Source organism: Amphiura filiformis, unplaced genomic scaffold, assembly GCF_039555335.1.
Source record: "Amphiura filiformis unplaced genomic scaffold, Afil_fr2py scaffold_297, whole genome shotgun sequence".
Taxonomy (NCBI): Eukaryota; Metazoa; Echinodermata; class Ophiuroidea; order Amphilepidida; family Amphiuridae; genus Amphiura; species Amphiura filiformis.
Window position 1 is genome coordinate 1 of NW_027305761.1, and position 18,158 is coordinate 18,158.

At 33.6% G+C, this 18,158-nt stretch overlaps 1 long non-coding RNA gene across 1 annotated transcript; it reads left to right on the plus strand.

Moving 5' to 3' along the window:
• The first annotated feature begins 1,552 nt into the window (after nt 1-1,552).
• Nucleotides 1,553-17,816, plus strand: LOC140145463 (uncharacterized). The gene is made up of 3 exons (XR_011858065.1): nt 1,553-1,783; nt 11,019-11,167; nt 17,606-17,816. It is a non-coding gene; the product is annotated as an uncharacterized lncRNA (long non-coding RNA).
• Nucleotides 17,817-18,158: the final 342 nt, after the last annotated feature.

Below are 18,158 nucleotides of genomic sequence, written 5' to 3' on the forward strand. Positions count from 1 at the left end.
AAAAATTATAGCGCATTGGTGACAAGTAAGATATACATGTTATAGGGGCAAGGACCACAACTGCACTGGAAATTTTACTTCAACACAGACAACAGTTGTGGAGTTACAGTCAAAAATGAGGGAAAACCAATATTTGATCAATAAATCAATAACTACTTGCCATGAGTTGCTGAATTTTCAGTGCAGTAGTTGTAGTCCTTGCCCCTATATACATATCTTACTTGTAACCAATGCGCTATAATTTTTAAGAAAAATGCAAAAATAGGCACAAAATTGGCCATGGGTGTAGTACCCCCTTAAATAATCAGGGACAAATCTTGGATGGGGGGACAGGAGCCTCTGGTCGGTCAAAAAGCAGGAAGAACCTAGGGTAGCATGTGCAAAATTTTCGTTGCCAAGGGGACCCCCACTCCCAGCCCTCCATTAGGCCAAGAAAAAAAAAAAATTGTTTGCTTGCCCTCAATTGAATTTTAACAATTGGGTCGGTCGGTCGGGATTTCCTTTTTTTTTTTTTTTTTTTTTTTTTTAATTACTAGGAAACTCTAATGTTTGTATTAATTAAGGCTCAAAATATGAAAAATCAGACAATTTTAGTGTCAAAATGAATCAACTAATATTAGAAAACAACTAAAATGTTGAACACAAGCTCTAAAATACATTTTTTTTTACATCTTCAGAATGCAAAATTTGAAAAGAAAAAAAAACTTTTTCAGGAATTTCCAAAAATAGGGTCGGTATTCTTTTGTACAGTAAATAGAAAAAAAAACCTTTTTTCTGATTTCCAAAATTAGGGTCGGTCGGTTGAGGGCAAGCAAACAACTTTTTTTTTTTGGCCTTATTGATGAAAATTAATTTGTGAATGCGTACTGTTTGGTACGCAGCAAGACTCAGTGCAAGCGTAGGCCTACACACGCACTAATATCAGCAATAATAATAATAGGAAAAAACCTGTGGCCTCTTGGGGCCCCCGCACAGCAGTGCTTGATCACCAACAGTGGCGGTGCCACGGGGGCAGGGGTGTGCATTGGGTGCCGCCAGAACTCTTGCCCCTGTTTCCCCCAATAAAACTTAAAATTACAAAATTCCCACTTTTGCCCCCCCTAAAATAATTCACTTTGCCCCCCCATGCCCCCGAAAAAAATTATTGGTGCCGCCACTGATCAACAATGATACGCAACTCTGTTGTGGCCACAGATGCAGATTTGACGCCATTATTTATCAGTATGGAGAACAATTTGGGTGTATTCAGGTCTTGCTTGAGAAGTGTGTGATATGCACATCATCTTAACCACGCAATGAAAGCTTGAGATGCACACCAAGTTTATCATGTGCACAGTGGTGGAACCAGGGATTTTTTGGGGGGAGGGGGCAAAGTGAATTCCAGGGGGGAAATCAACAAATGTTTGCGCAAAATGCCGCAAAAAGTGGAAATTTACATAATTTTGGGTTTTTGCCTCAAAAGTGGGGGGGGGCAAGAAAAAAATATTGGGTTGGGGAAAATGCCCCCCCCCCCACTACTACACCACCAACTTGCTACACCTCTGTTACTCTGTAGACAAGTGGCTATGACCTGAATGCAGGTTGTTTTTATTTGTTTTCTTGTTTATTAATTCTTATAAATACTTATTTACTTATTAAGTCAAGCTCAACAGAGACGGGGGCCGGGATCTTACGAGAATTTACGACTGTCTTCTAGAAACACCAAAATCATCCAAGTGTGAAGAAGGCAGTCAACCAGTCATTACTGCCTGAGAAGGTTAACATTTGCCGAAAATATTAGCAGGTAAATATTTATTTATTTGCCTTTAGTTTCCGTTGAAAGTTTTAAAATTTTCTTGATTATCTTATTTACTTCTTTACTTTTTTGTTTATTTATTTTTTAATGTTATAATGTTTATTTATTTATTTATTTATTTATTTATTTATTTATTTATTTATTCATTGTTTATTTAATTTGTTTAGATCAATTTACACTATTTTGTTTATCTTTTTATTGATTTGTTTATGTGTATGTTTACCTGTTTACTTGTTAATCTATTATTTACTTGCCTATCAATTATTTATTTACATGTTTATATCTATTGTTTGTAAACATAATATATTATCACATTTGTTTATTTAGTTAATTTCATTTATATTTGTTTGCTTGTTTATTATTTATATGTTTGTTTAAATGCTGATATATTTACTTGTTTTCATTATTTACTTATTAGTTTATTATCTACTTGTTTGTGCATCTATTTATATGTTTACTGATTTGTTAAAACTGTGTTTATTTATTTATTTATTGTATTTTCTATTTACATGTTTGTTTAGTTGTTAAGCTATGTTTACTTGTTATTTGTTTGTTTATATGTTTGTTTGTTTGATCTTTTTTGTGTCAGTTTTTTCATGTTTGTTTGTTGGGTAGTGATTTATTTTGTTTGTTTCTTGATTTGTTTAAGTGTTTGTTTATTTATGTGATTGCTTATTTACTTGTTTATTTTTACATTTGTTATTATCCATTTATTGATGTCTTTGTTTATTTACTTACATAAATATATTTATGCTTAATTCTTTGTAAGCATTTATTATCATTATATTTGTTTACTTGTTTATTTAGTTGATTGTATTTATTTGTTTGCTTGTTTATCTTTTGTAATATTGTGTTTATTTTCCTATTATTTTTTGGGCCTAAAAAAATTGTTTGATTGGTGTAACCCGTCCTACCCTAAAGTTATTTTTGCAAAAAAAATTTAAAAAAATAAAAAGGAAATAAAGAATTTAATTTTAAAAAGAAGAAAATCAGATCCAAGGCTTTATCAAACGCAATTTACCGCTTTAAAAGTTGCATTGGTAACTTTTTATCACAAAGAATGTCCTTGAATATACTGAAAATAAAAATTATAAAAAAATCCCTACCTACCTACCCTAATTTTTTTTTCATTCATATTATGCCAATCAAACAATTTTTTTAGGCGTTATTATTTATATGTTTGCTTGTAAACATGTTGATATATATTTACTTGTTTTCATAACCGGTATTTATAAATGTGTTTACTGATTTGTTTATTTATTAACCTGTGTGTTTATTTGTTATATATTTCCATGTTTGTTTATTTATTCTTTTTTATAATTTATTTACATGTTTATAAATTTGTTACGCTGTTTTCTTGTTATTGGTTTGTTCATTTTTTTGTTTATTTATGTGTTTTTTATATTTTTGTTAATTTAATTGCTTATTTCATTCAAGCTTTTTTATTATTTAATGATTTATTTTGTTTGTTTCTTGATTTCTTTAATTAAGCGTTTCTTTATTTATTTATGTGTTTTTTTATTTACTTGTTTATTTTGCATTTATTATTTATCTATTCATTTATTATATATTTATTTATGTTTTAATATATATTTATGCTTAATTGTTTGTAAGCATTGGTATCATTATTTGTTTACTTGTTTATTCATTTTAATGTGTTTACTTTTTTATTTAGGCACCTGGGGTATTTCTATTTATTTGTTTCCTTGTTTATTTTTTATGTTATGTTTTTTATTTGTTTATTATTTATTTACTTGTTTATCTACTATTTGTGTTTGTTTACTTGTGTCAGTTTGTTTACTTATTTTGTTTATTATTAAATTACTTTATTTTGTTTGTTTCTTGGTTTGTTTATTTACATAAATATAGTATTTTTGCACTATAATTATTTATTTATTTATTTCTTATACATATTTATTGATTTGTTTATTCATACATTTATTATTTATTTGTTTAAATATATTTATCTATCCATTGATTTGTTCTACAAGTGTCTATATCTAGGAACACTCTCACAGCAAGATCATACGTATGAACAAGCAAGTGATTTTATTTGTTTATATACATAAGTATAGTATTTTTGCATTATAATTGTTTATTTCTTTATATACATGTTTATTGATTTGTTTATTCATACTTTGGTAATTTATTTGTTTAAATATATTTATCTATCTGTTTATTGATTTGTTCTACAAGCATCTATTCGCTGTCGCAGTGCACGTTAGTAACCATTGGTTACTGCTCCAAGCCTTGGTTCATACACCTGTTCCGAATTTTGATATGCCATAGGCTTTGTGTTGTGATCATTTCGATCAGTGGTTCATAACAAAGAAAGCGTGATCCAGTTGACCTGGCAACGGCCATATTGTAATGTGCACTACAACAGCGAATATCTTGGAACACTCTCACAGCAAGATCATACGTATGAACAAGCAAGTGATTTGGTTTGATTTAAAAGCTTATATTCTTTGACAGAGCCATTCTAACAATATTAGGTCTCTGCAACTCTTCCTCTCCTAAACAGGTGGTAGTACAGGGTGCTATGGGGTGATATTAAAGTTATTTGAGCTATTTGAGTTTACATTTTGTCTTGTAACCAAGGTCATGCGTTTGTGTTGTAGTTTGAAATATGCGAAATACAATCAGGGTTGGACGAATATAGCTGTTGAAAGCTGTGTTCATTCATTTGAATTTGCTACTCCTACAATGTAGTATAATTTGAAAATGGTAAATATGAATATATGTGACATGATCTGGTCCATGGGGGCCAAAAGCGGCAAATTTAAAACTGAGATAAAGGTAAAAATATGGAGTAAAAAAATACATAAGAAAATAGACATCAAAAAAGTTCAGAACCAAGTATGCTAGATGTTTGGTGTTTTCAGTAAATGCTAGCTTATTGTATGTATAATGTAATAATTACAGTAACTCAATTTTCAAAAATGCCTCCTTTGGCCCCATGGACCAGATCATGTATGAGCATGATCTAGTTTATGTTAGCCGAGTATCACAATTCAATGTCATTCACCAGATGAATGTGGTCACTATGATTTCGACTGACTGTTCTGCTTCAAGGTCTGAGGTTCAGTGTCTACCTAATAGTCGACTGACTCGACTCAGGTCCAGGGTACACACAAAATACCACTTATTCATGCTAGGATGACTACAGAGTTATGATACTAGGCTAGGATTACTGTGTAGGGTTATGATACTAGGCTAGGATGGCTGTACATAGTTATACTAGGCTAGGATTACTGTTTAGAGTTGTGATACTAAGTTAGGATTACTTTATAGGGTTATGATACTAGGCTAAATACTGTATAGGGTTGTTACTGCTGTAGGGTTATGATTGTGCTAGGATTACTGTGCAGGATTATGATACCAGGCTTGGATTACTGTAGGGTTATGATACTAGTCATAATTGCTGTAAAATTTTTCCATAAATCTGACAATAGTAAAAGTATATATTTTCGGATAGCTTATAATATAGGGATAATAACTTTTTGAGTTTCAAGTTGATATACAGGGTTGCCCAAAATATATACAGGGTGAAACAAAAAAAAAGTGCTTGAAAACTTGTCCATGTAATTTACCTATTTATAATTCACTGAAATGATTTTAGCAATAATTGTGATATATTTGAATAGTATAATGATAAAGCATTCACAAAATATACAGTTTGTTGAAGTTTTACCTAAAGTTAAAATATACAGGGTGTGCCAAATACCTGTACAAAATTTATATAAAATATTTAGATAACTGTTTTATGTACACATTTAATGAAGGTACATTTTGCGCATTAAAATAAAAACACTCTGTCGCTTTTTCAAAAATATTCTTTGGGCTAGAAAGGAAGATGCACAGGGCAATTATTAGGCACAACATCTTTTTCGGTCCTAGAGCGCTATCGGTGCCCGAAGAGGTACCGATGACACTTTTTATCGTACCCTGAACATTTTTTCAGTGCATTCGTTTTTTTATATTTAAATGAAAAACAATTACACTATGCAACTGTTAATTATTATGCTTGATACAATTTATTACATCTCCAGGGAGTGATGTTAACAGCCATCGGTACCTAACCGGGCACCGATAGTTCTATAGGACCAAATTCGATGTGGTGCCGTACTTGAAATTATCTTCTATTATGATTTTAAGGGGGACGCCCTCAACTCCAATTGATTCACATTACAATTTTGGTAAATTTTGTCCCGGTATTTCGAGCCAGGGAACAACTTTCACCCCCTGCACCCTGTCGGTATGCCTCTGTTCTCGTCCCGAGGCATTCCTTACGAAAAATACAGGGAGACACAGAGCAAATGTTTGCCTATAGGCTTACTAGAGGCATTGTAACGAAGTTTTTGGTGGAATAAAAATGATATTGTTTACTGAGAGGAAAACTATACTAAATATCATTCTTATATAACATATTATTATTTGCGACTTGATCTTACCTCGCGGAAGAACTTCATTTCCTGGTCATTTGACTGGGTCGAATCTTAAATGGCTTATAAATATTTTAAGCACAGGTTTTTAATTCTCACTGCACGGAGTTTTAATCTCACTGCACAAACGTGCCAGGAGGCACGTTAAAATAGCCCCTGGGCCTATTAGAATTTGGAAGTTCAAAAAATAAAAAAATATATTTTGAAAAGATTAGGGCCTATTTTGTGATACATTACGGTATACTATTTATACAGGTAATTCTAGATTCCTAGAGTCAGCCGGTTTCGAAAAATGTATACTCTTACTATTCTAGGGTGATTGGCTCAAAATATGAAAAAAATGTGTATGCAATGAAATTTCGCAACTTCACACTTCAAATTACTGAGTCTTGCATAAAGACAAACAAGATGGTTATGTGACGTGTATTTTCTTAAAAAATAAGATAAATAAAATAAAACAAATTTTGTTGTTTATATAGCACCTTTTCCCAGATCTCAGAGGTTTGTAATTTTGCTGCAATTGAATCACCACAATCAGATCGCACTAGGCTGGTTATCCCGAACCTGGCACAAACCTATCCACACGTAGATGGTAACATCCACCAATTATCTGTGCATCTCCCCAAATTCCATTGGGTGAAGGAAGTTTTTGATAACCAAATAACTAATAACCGATTTTTAGCTCATTGCATAATGCAATGAACTATAGGCATAGTCCAGATTTCTGTATGTTTTTTTCTTTCTCTTGCTACATCGTTTGAGCAATGGATCTGGTAATTTGAGGCGGCGATCTTTGCATGATTGTTCATGATTGTTACTTATTTAGCTAGGAAAATTCGGACGGAAAGTGTCATTTTTGGAGCATTTTGTTACGAACATTTTTAACAAATTTCATGGAATAGTCTCCTATGCAGACTGTTTGTGGTGCTTTTCATATTACAAACACTGTACAAACTCCTTGATCTGGCGATTTTGTAAAAGAGATGTTGAACTTTACTGCTTCAGTGCGGCTACAATGTTTGCTTTTCAGTGTTGCTTTGCCTTACATTCTGTAAGTCAATAGATAAAGCACCAATTGGGCTCGTGCTGTGTATAGGCCCTTACTTCTGTGCACGAGCCATGAGCAAATAGTGTCTCAAATTCTCCTAATTTGGGCTACCAAATTGTTGGTTGGCAACCCTGACTATGAACAAACATCTCACTCATTTATCACACATCTTGACCAGTCACTAAACCCAATTAGTTATGTAAACATTTACTCAAGGTGAGTAGCACTTTTTCAGTGCCTGGTATATCAGTATATGGGACCATGACAACCTCTTTCTGAGGTGGAATGTTTTAAAATTATTGTTATTCGATTTGTAAGGAAAAGTAAGTATGTTTTGCCGTTTCAACAAATGAAAACGAGCAAGTATTACCAAAGTTATGTTTGAACTAATTATGACTTTAAAAGTTCTAGGTATAGGCCTAAATGTAACAATAATAGTTAATATACAGCATCATATGGTCAGCAGAAGAAAATTACATCACCTATGATGTCATATCAGTGTCCTTACTCCTTGACCACTGAACAACGTGATATCATGTTGATAACAGATCTATAGAATCAAAATCTTCATCGTATCACAGATTCTCAACAATCTGTGATCATATGGACCCTATTGATGTGAAAGTAGTTATCTATCATATCCTGTGTCGTTTTATGGATAAAAATGACTCAAAATGTTATTGATGAAATGGTTGCTATCATAAACATCAGTTTTGTCTTTTCAACAGGAAAAATCCGATACAAAATAAAGTTTTTAGGGCCTAGCTATAATATGGGCATAATTTATTCATGTAGGCCTATAGTATTGAACAATGTACCCCATTTGACATGCACTTATAGATAAATAAATTGTCTTACTTTATTAATTTAATAACTTCTTTATTATAAATAAAATGACACATAACTTATGTGAAGTCACTTTCTATCTTTTTTATTTGATTCATAAAATTACATTCAACAAAATAATTGAAGAGAAAACACACAAGGCACTGGGCAGACTGTTATAGAATGGAGTAGGTAAGATGCCATGTCCATAGCTTCGCAGGAGTTTCTGACTAGCAATCAACATGATCAGCACATTCAGAAAAACACAGTTTAAGAGTGAAGATTGTAGTGAGTAATCAGTCCTTTATAAATGTGCTGGCCACTATCTATTATAATATAGTCCCAGGGGGAGGGACACACTTTAGAAGTGATGGGTATGTGCCTACCGGCGTCGCGAAGTAGGGGCCTATCAGGTACAAAGCGTCATTTAAAAAAGGGGGTCATTGGGTACAAACAAAATAAAAAAAAAGGGTGTCATTGGGTATAATATTTTGAAAAAAGGGGGTCATTGAGTATAAGATTTTAAAAAAAGGGTCATCGGGTAAAAATATTTGAAAAATGGAGCAATGAGGTTTGAGAATACTGAAATGTGTTTTTCAAAGTTGGCAGCCCTGTATACATAGCTATACATGGCTAGTTTCAAGTTTTATTTGGAAATTGCTTTTACATCAGTGGCACTCATCTATCCGATGGTGCATCCAAGGCATTAAATATACAAACAAAACTGTATTAAACAAAATAAAATCAAAGGATACTTGACAAGCAAAAGGTACAAATAAATAAATGCCTTGAATAAATAAATATCTTGAGAACCGTAAGTATATTTTCAAAATGCTGATTTGTGCTTGATCACAGCACTATGGTGATTTTGAGGTTTGGGAATACTGAAATGTGTTTTTCAAAGTTGGCAGCCCTGTATACATAGCTATACATGGCTATACATGGCTATACATGGCTATACATAGCTATACATGGCTATGACATGGTTACATATGGCTATACATAGCTATGCATGGTTATACATGGCCATACATACTACATAGCTATCCATGGTTATACATAGCTATGCATGGCTATACATAGCTATGCATGGCTATACATAGCTATGCATGGCTATACATAACTATGCATGGCTATACATAGCTATGCATGGCATTTACCATGAAATTGTTGTAGTTTTTAAGTTTTTATTTGGAAATTGCTTTTACATCAGTGGCACTCATCTATCCGATGGTGCATCCAAGACATTAAATATACAAACAAAACTGTATTAAACAAAATAAAATCAAAGGATACTCGACAAGCAAAAGGTACAAATAAATAAATGCCTTGAATAAAGAAATATCTTGAGAACCGTAAGTATATACATACATGGCTATGACATGGCTATACATGGCCATACATAGCTATCCATGGCTATACATAGCTATGTATGGCTATACATAGCTATGCATGGCTATACATAACTATGCATGGCTATACATAGCTATGCATGGCTATACATAGCTATGCATGGCTATACATAGCTATGCATGGCTATACATAGCTATGCATGGCTATACATAGCTATGCATGGTATTCCTGACCATAACCCATAACAAATGAGCTACAGCACCAGTGGTGCTCTTGTTGAAAGCAGGAGGAATTCAGAGATCCTGGAGAAAACCTGTGAGAGCGAGCATGGATCAAGTGCACATGAGTCCTTGGGCCGCGCCGGGGCTTTAACCCAGGACCTCGGTGGTGCAAGGCGAGAGAACAACCGCTGCTCTCCCTAGGGGTTTTGTTATAATAAAATCAATTTAATAATATCTAGCTCCAACATTTTCCCTTTAAAATGATATTTCCATAAAGGCTTGCTAACAAAAATTAACAAAATTAAAAATGATATAGTGCAAAAGTGTGATTCTGCATAGACTTTATACAGTCCCTCCTCCTAATCCTCCTCCTCCTCCTAATCCTCAACCACCCTTAGCACGTTTCATTTAAAATGTCACGAAAAAATAATAAAAGATGATTTGAAAACAGCACTTTACATGACTAATAATAAAGAATAAATTAGCTTAAATTTAAGACATTAATGAGCCTTCTAGGTGAAGAAATACTCAAGAGACAATGTTTTGTAATTCATACTGCACATCAAAATGTAACAAAACCACCTTTTTGGATACCCCAGTATATGGCACAGGACCAACTATGGGAAATAGCAGGGTAGACCAGATTGGCTGTTACAGTACACCACTAATATGTGACAGCTGAGTGACCAAAAAATTGGGCTTGTTGCTAAGCAACTCTGAAGTGGGTTTGAGAGGGCTCAAGTGGAAAATGAGAGGAATAAGCCTCGACACTCAGATGCACTTGATAGCCTAGGATCCCCTGATGCTGAGACAATCTAGTTTTTAAAAGATTTGCAACTTTTAAAACCGGAATTGAAATATGTTATATACATTAACCATACATTCATGTGACTAATATTATAAAATGTTAATATGTATGGCTATTTATTGAATACCATACTTGACTTTTGAAAAACATCTGTAGAATTCCATTCTTTTTATTTCTCAAAAATTGACTATGGCATAATTTACATGTATATCCTTCCATGTTGTCAAATCATATAAAGCAATTTTAATGTTTCACCATTCTCAATACATATTTAGCTATAGTGCATTTAGGTTGCTTGAGGGCAGTGACATCAGTATTTGGTTGCAGTTATTTTGCATGTACACATCACATGCACACACACCAGATGCGATTTAATACTGTGCAAACTGGAGCACCCACTGCCCAAGGGAACCAAAATGTACTGTAAACTAATTTTGTAATAGATTGTAAGAAATGATATATGATCAAATAGATTATGAAAGTTAAGTTACTAAAATTTTATTTTGTGAAATTTTGTTTGCAGTGATTGACTTTCCTCTTCAGGCATACAAAGTTGACAAGTGCCATGCTTTTGTAGGAAAGGTAGACGTGGCAGAGATGGCGTCAAAGTCGATGGGAGAGTACCCAGGTTTTAAGGGAGCCGATCTTACATTGATTAATGTAGACAATCAGGTAAGCAATTTTTACAGCAGGGGAGTTTTTTTTATCTTTCCTCAGCTGTTGAAAAAAACAACTGTATAATTCGTCGGGTTAATCGCAAAGTGACGTATCATGATTTTTGGTAATTTTTGAAATGTTGGGTATATATATATGTTTTACATATCACCCTCTTCAATTATACCAAATCCCAAAGCTGAAAATTAAGTAATTAATTTTAATTTTAAAAATTAACTAAATTGGCGTATGGTAAGAAAATGGTAAAGAATGTAGAAAAAAATGCACCACATAGTGGCGTATCGTATGATTACCCCGCTATGTGATGCACCTTTTCATAAATGGGATAAAAGGCATCACACGATACGTCACTATGTGATACGTTTCTAAGAAAATGTGATGCATTTTTTTCCTATTTACGAAAAAGTGCATCACATAGCGGGGTACTAGTATTGTACGATACGCCACTATGTGAAACACTTTATCCTATGTTTACAGTATTTTTCGTTTCACTTACTGACGTATAACTACCCATTTAAAAGCTAAAAGATGAAGTAAAACTAGTACAAGAAGGTGCTTTGAACACTTTGAACAGTTTTCATACAGTAAATTAGAAATTAGTGCAAAAGCACAACAAAAAAAGCGCAGTGATTTACAGTGCGCTACACACAGGCACAACGCTTAGACGTTGATCCACAATCCTCAGCACACTTTACAGGTTGTCGCTGACCACTACGGCCCCACATCATTCCATAAACCATTAAACAACAATTTAGGGACTTTGCTGCTTCAAGAGCGCACACCCTAGACATTCCACAAATAACCATTGCAACCAGGATCAGCTCCCCAAGTTTCTTACGGGTTACAACAAGACAAATTAGCAGTAAGTTCCTTGTCTAGGGGAACTTCAAGCTAACTCAATTTTTTCACGAGAGCATACTAGGCACCGCCAGGGTTCGAACCCGCAACCTCTCGCACCATAGTCGAATGCCTTATCGATTGAGCTAACTTGACTGATCACAACCTTATTACAAATCAGCATTTTTTCAAACTCATATTTTTCTCAGGAATACACTTTCCTGTTATCCTCACGATACATCATTATGTGATGAACCCAACAAATTATACAGAGCCTCATGGGTGACATGTAACAAATATTTTTTTCGAAAATTATCCTGAGATAATCAGGTTATCTCTGGATATTTATCCCGAGATAATCATGTTATCCCAGGATAATCAGATTATCTCGGGATAATTATCCCGAGATAATCATGTTATCCCGGGATAATTATCCCGAGATAATCATGTTATCCCGGGATAATCAGATTATCTCGGGATAATTATCCCGAGATAATCATGTTATCCCGGGATAATCAGATTATCCCGAGATAATCATGTTATCCCGGGATAACATGTTTATCTTGGGATAATTGTACATGTCGCAATCTCTTTAACACAGCAATGTTAGGCAAGTAGCGTCAATTTTGTAATTGACGTCCGTACAGGATGTACGGCGGTGGAGTGTACATCTGGGTAGGAGACTGTATAACCCCTTCGTACCTATTGTGTACATATTGTGTATTGTATACATGAACTTCTATTGTCACTGGCTACATGGTGCGTAACCATCCAGGAAATGACATTTCGGATGTAAACATTGCCGAAATTGAATGACAATAGTCACAAAATACAGCCTTTTATTTTCATCAGAAGTACAGTTGGATAAAACCAATAACATATTCATGAAAAGTGAAAACAAAATTATATATGTGCTGAATGATTTGGCTTGATTTGTTCAAATAAAGATAAAATCGACTCGACAGTTTTCCTCACACAAATCACGCCGAAAAATATTACTAAATTTCGCGCGAAATTGCCAACCAAACTGGTCTATCGTGGCCTCCATTTTTGATTTTGAAACCTGAAAATTAAAAATAAGCTTTAATAAGGGTTTTTATTTCAACCATAACTTGAAACGCAGGACTGGATAAGTAAAGTTACGAAGCAAAATGAACTGCAGGGTCATTTCAGACCACAGCACCCAAGTTTAACGCGAGAGTAGTCGAGCGAGCATGCACACATGATACATCGTACGGGGACCGGCCAGGTAGTTGCCCCCACGGGCTGCCGGCTGGAGTGCCGTTACACTTCTGACTTTGCATTTTACACTTTTGCATGAGGCACCACATTTTTTACACCAAGACTTAAAAACTTGTCTAAATTATGGTTCCGAATTCCCTGCATTGATTCGAACACGATTTGAACAAGCACGCTTATTCACAAGTTTGATCACAGCCATAGTGTATGATCTTAGGCCTATAGGCCTAATATAAAATTGGGTTATTTTTTGGCATATTTGTAATACATAAATGGAATCAGCCACATTTATTGTGTTTGTAGGTCATGTTGTAGGCCAACCAGAGCAATTTAAACGGCCAAAATAGCCAGTGTGATTTCTTTCACTTTACCTCGTTATTTCAGCTTAAGGGATAAAACCCTTCCCTATTAATAGCAGATTAATATCACTATCTTCAGTAGAAAGCAGTTTAACATATAGCTATCTTCAGTAGATAGCAGATCAATATAGTTATCTTCAGTAGATAGTAGATCAATATAGGCCTACACTCTAAATTCCTAAGATTTAAAAATAAGTCTAAAATGACAAAACCTTTGAAAGACTTAAAATTCAAATCTTTATTAGAGTATAATTTAAATCCATTAGATTTGAATTTTAAGTCTTTTCAAAGTTTTGTCATTTTAATAAGTCCCTGGAATTTAAAGAGTAGGCCTAGCTATCTTCAGTAGGCCTAGAAATACAGATCAATATAACTATCGTCAGTAGATAGCAGATCGACATAGGCCTAGCTATCTTCTGTAGATAGCAGATCAATATAGCTATCTCCAGTAGACATGGTAGATAGCAGATCAATATAGCTATCTTTTGTAAATAGCAGAACAATATAGCTATCTTCAGTAGATAGCCGATTAAGATAGCTATCTTCAGTAGATAGCCGATTAAGATAGCTATAGATTACAGATGAATATAACTATCTCCAGTAGATTACAGATGAATATAACTATCTTCAGTAGATAGCATATCAATATAGCTATCTTCAGTAGATAGCAGATCAATATAGCTATTATCAGTAGATAGCAGATCAATATAGCTATTATCAGTAGATAGCAGATCAATATAATTATTGATATCTTTTGTAGACAGCAGATCAATATAGCTATCTTCAGTAGATCAATATAATTATAGCTATCTTCAGTAGAAAGCAGATCAATATAGCTATTTTGAGTAGATAGCCGATTACTATCGCTATCTTCAGTAGAAATCATGTTAATATATAGCTATTTTCAGTAGAAAGCAGATCAATATAAATATCTTCAGTAGATAGCAGATCAATATAGGCCTACTCTCTAAATTCCTAAGATTTAAAAATAAGTCTAAAATGACAAAACCTTTGAGAGACTTAAAATTCAAATCTTTATTAGAGTACAATTTAAATCCATTAGATTTGAATTTTAAGTCTTGTCAAAGTTTTGTCATTTTAATAAGTCCCTGGAATTTAAAGAGTAGGCCTAGCTATCTTCAGTAGGCCTAGAAATACAGATCAATATAACTATCGTCAGTAGATAGCATATCGACATAGGCCTAGCTATCTTCTGTAGATAGCAGATCAATATAGCTATCTCCAGTAGACATGGTAGATAGCAGATCAATATAGCTATCTTTTGTAGATAGCAGAACAATATAGCTATCTTCAGTAGATAGCCGATTAAGATAGCTATCTTCAGTAGATAGCCGATTAAGATAGCTATCTTCAGTAGATAGCAGATCAATAAAGCTTTTGTCAGTAGATTTCAGATCAATATAACTATCGTCGGTAGATAGTAGATCGATATAGTAATCTTCTGTAAATAGCAGATCAATATAGCTATCTTCAGTGGAAAGCAGATATAGCTATTTTCAGTAGACAGCAAATAAATATAGTTATCTTCAGTAGATAGCATTTTAATATATAGCAGTAGATAACAGATCACTATGGCTATCTCCAATAGATTATAGATGAATATAACTATCTTCAGTAGATAGCAGATCAATAGCTATCTTCAGTAGATAGCAGATCAATATAGCTATCTTCAGTAGATCAATCAGCTATTATCAGTAGATAGCAGATCAATATAATTTTTGATATCTTTTGTAGACAGCAGATCAATATAGCTATCTTCAGTAGATATCAGATCAATATAGCTATCTCCAGTAGATTACAGATGAATATAACTATCTTCAGTAGATAGCAGATCAATAGCTATCTTCAGTAGATAGCAGATCAATATAGCTATCTTCAGTAGATAGCAGATCAATATAGCTATTATCAGTAGATAGCAGATCAATATAAGTATTGATATCTTTTGTAGACAGCAGATCAATATAACTATCTTCAGTAGATCAATATAATTATAGCTATCTTCAGTAGAAAGCAGATCAATATAGCTATTTTGAGTAGATAGCCGATTACTATCGCTATCTTCAGTAGAAATCATGTTAATATATAGCTATTTTCAGTAGAAAGCAGGTCAATATAAATATCTTCAGTAGATAGCAGATCAATGTAGCTGTTGTCAGTAGATTGCAGTTCAATATAACTATCGTCGGTAGATAGCAGATCAATATAGCTATCTTATATAGATAGCAGATCAATATAGCTATGTTTAGTAGAAATAAAGATCAATATAGCTATCTTCAGTGGAAAGCAGATATAGCTATTTTCAAGTTCTTCAGTAGATAACATTTTAATATAGATAGCAGATCAATATAGCTATATCCAGTAGATTATAGATGAATATGACTATCTTCAGTAGATAGCAGATCAATATAGCTATCTTCTATAGATCAATCAATATAGCTTTTTTCAGTAGATAGCCGATTAAGATAGCTATCTTCAGTAGATAGCAGATCAATATAGCTATCTTCTGTAGATAGCAGATCAATATAGCTTTTTTCTGTAGATAGTTGATTAATATAACTATCTTCTGTAGATAGCAGATCAATATAGCTATCTCCAGTAGATAGCAGAACAATATAGCTATCGTCAGTGGATAGCAGATCAATATAGCTATTTTCAATAGATAGCAGATTAATATAACAATCTTCAGTAAATAACAGATTACTATCCCTATTTTCAGTAGAAAACAGGTTAATATATAGCTATCTTCTGTAGATAGCAGATCAATATAGCTATCTTCAGTAGATAGCAGATTAATATAGCTGTTGTCAGTAGATAGCAGGTCAATATAACTGTCGTCGATAGATAGCAGATCGATATAGTAATCTTCTGACGATACCCATATTGATCTGCTATCTACCGACAATAGTTATATTGATCTGCTATCTACTGACAACAGCTATATTGATCTGCTATCTACTGAAGATAGCTATATTGATCTGCTATCTTCAAAAGATAGCTATATGGATCTGCTATTTACTGACGATAATTATATTGATCTGCTATCTACTGACGACAGCTATATTGATCTGCTATCTACAAAAGATAGCTATATTACTGAAAATGGCTGTATTGATCTGCTATCTACAGAAGATAGCTATATTGATCTGCTATCTACAGAAGATAGCTATATTGAACTGCTATCTACTGAAGATAGCTATATATTAACCTGCTATCTACTGAAGATAACTATATTCATCTGCTATCTACTGATGATAGTTATATTATTCTGCTCTCTACTGAAGATAGTTATATTCATCTGCAGTCTACTAGATATAGCAACATTGATCTGCTATCTACTGAAGATAGTTATATTCATCTGTAATCTATTGGAGATGGCCATAGTGATCTGTTATCTACTGCTATATATTAAAATGCTATCTACTGAAGATAACTATATTAATCTGCTATCTACTGAAAATAGCTATATCTGCTTTCCACTGAAGATAGCTATTTTGATCTGCTATCTACAGAAGATTACTATGTCGATATGCTATCTACTGACGATAGTTATATTGATCTGAAATCTACTGACAAAAGCTTTATTGATCTGCTATCTACTGAAGATAGCTATATTGATCTGCACTCTACTATTACTATTATGATTATTGACATGATTATCCCGGGATAACCTGATTATCTCGGGATAATTATCCCGAGATAACCTGATTATCTCGGGATAATTTTCAAAATGAGGCTCCGTAGAATTATGCTGTCATTTTGCTACAGAGTTTTTTCATCATGTAATGGCAATGATAAGCAATGGCTGCACTCCTGCTGCAAGGATGTAAAGATTTTCTGTTGACAATAACAGCAGAGCAAATATTTTACAGTGCAAAAGTTTCAAGTAAAATATATGTGTTTTTTAGGTTCGCCCAGTATGTTAGATACATAGTTCAAAATCTAATCCACATAATACTTGATGTTTTGTTGTTGTTTACAGGAAAAGCTCTGCTCAAGTCAGCAACATCCCCTGCTGTAATTGGTGTGTGGATATTTCATCAAACGATGCCACCCCAACCACATAAATAAACAGCAGAGCAGTGACCTGTTCACAGGGGAATGGATGAAGGCCTCATATGCCAGAGCAATAATTGGGCAAATGATAAACAGGTTTTCCAGTCAGCACCAGTGGGTCTTCACTAAACATGAAGTTGTGTAAGTTTTTCTTAATTATAAATATTACTAAGAGTGTTTCATAATTTTCAGAATTTGTGTTCTTGCTGCAACTTATCCGAATTGTACCCACAACCCTGGCGAAAAATGTTGCCACACCAAAGCATTAATTGGCCAACATCATTTCCCGCTCCCCTATTGCAATCTTGATTTGGACAACATCGTCATCATTACAGTCTTCCAACATCGAAAAATGGGGGATGGGGAGAGTGTAAGCTGAATGTGCATTTGCAACTTTTTATATTATACATATTACCCATGATAAAAGATGTTGGTACAGTTAGTTTCGATCAGTGTAAGAAGCCTGATTTGTCCTGTAA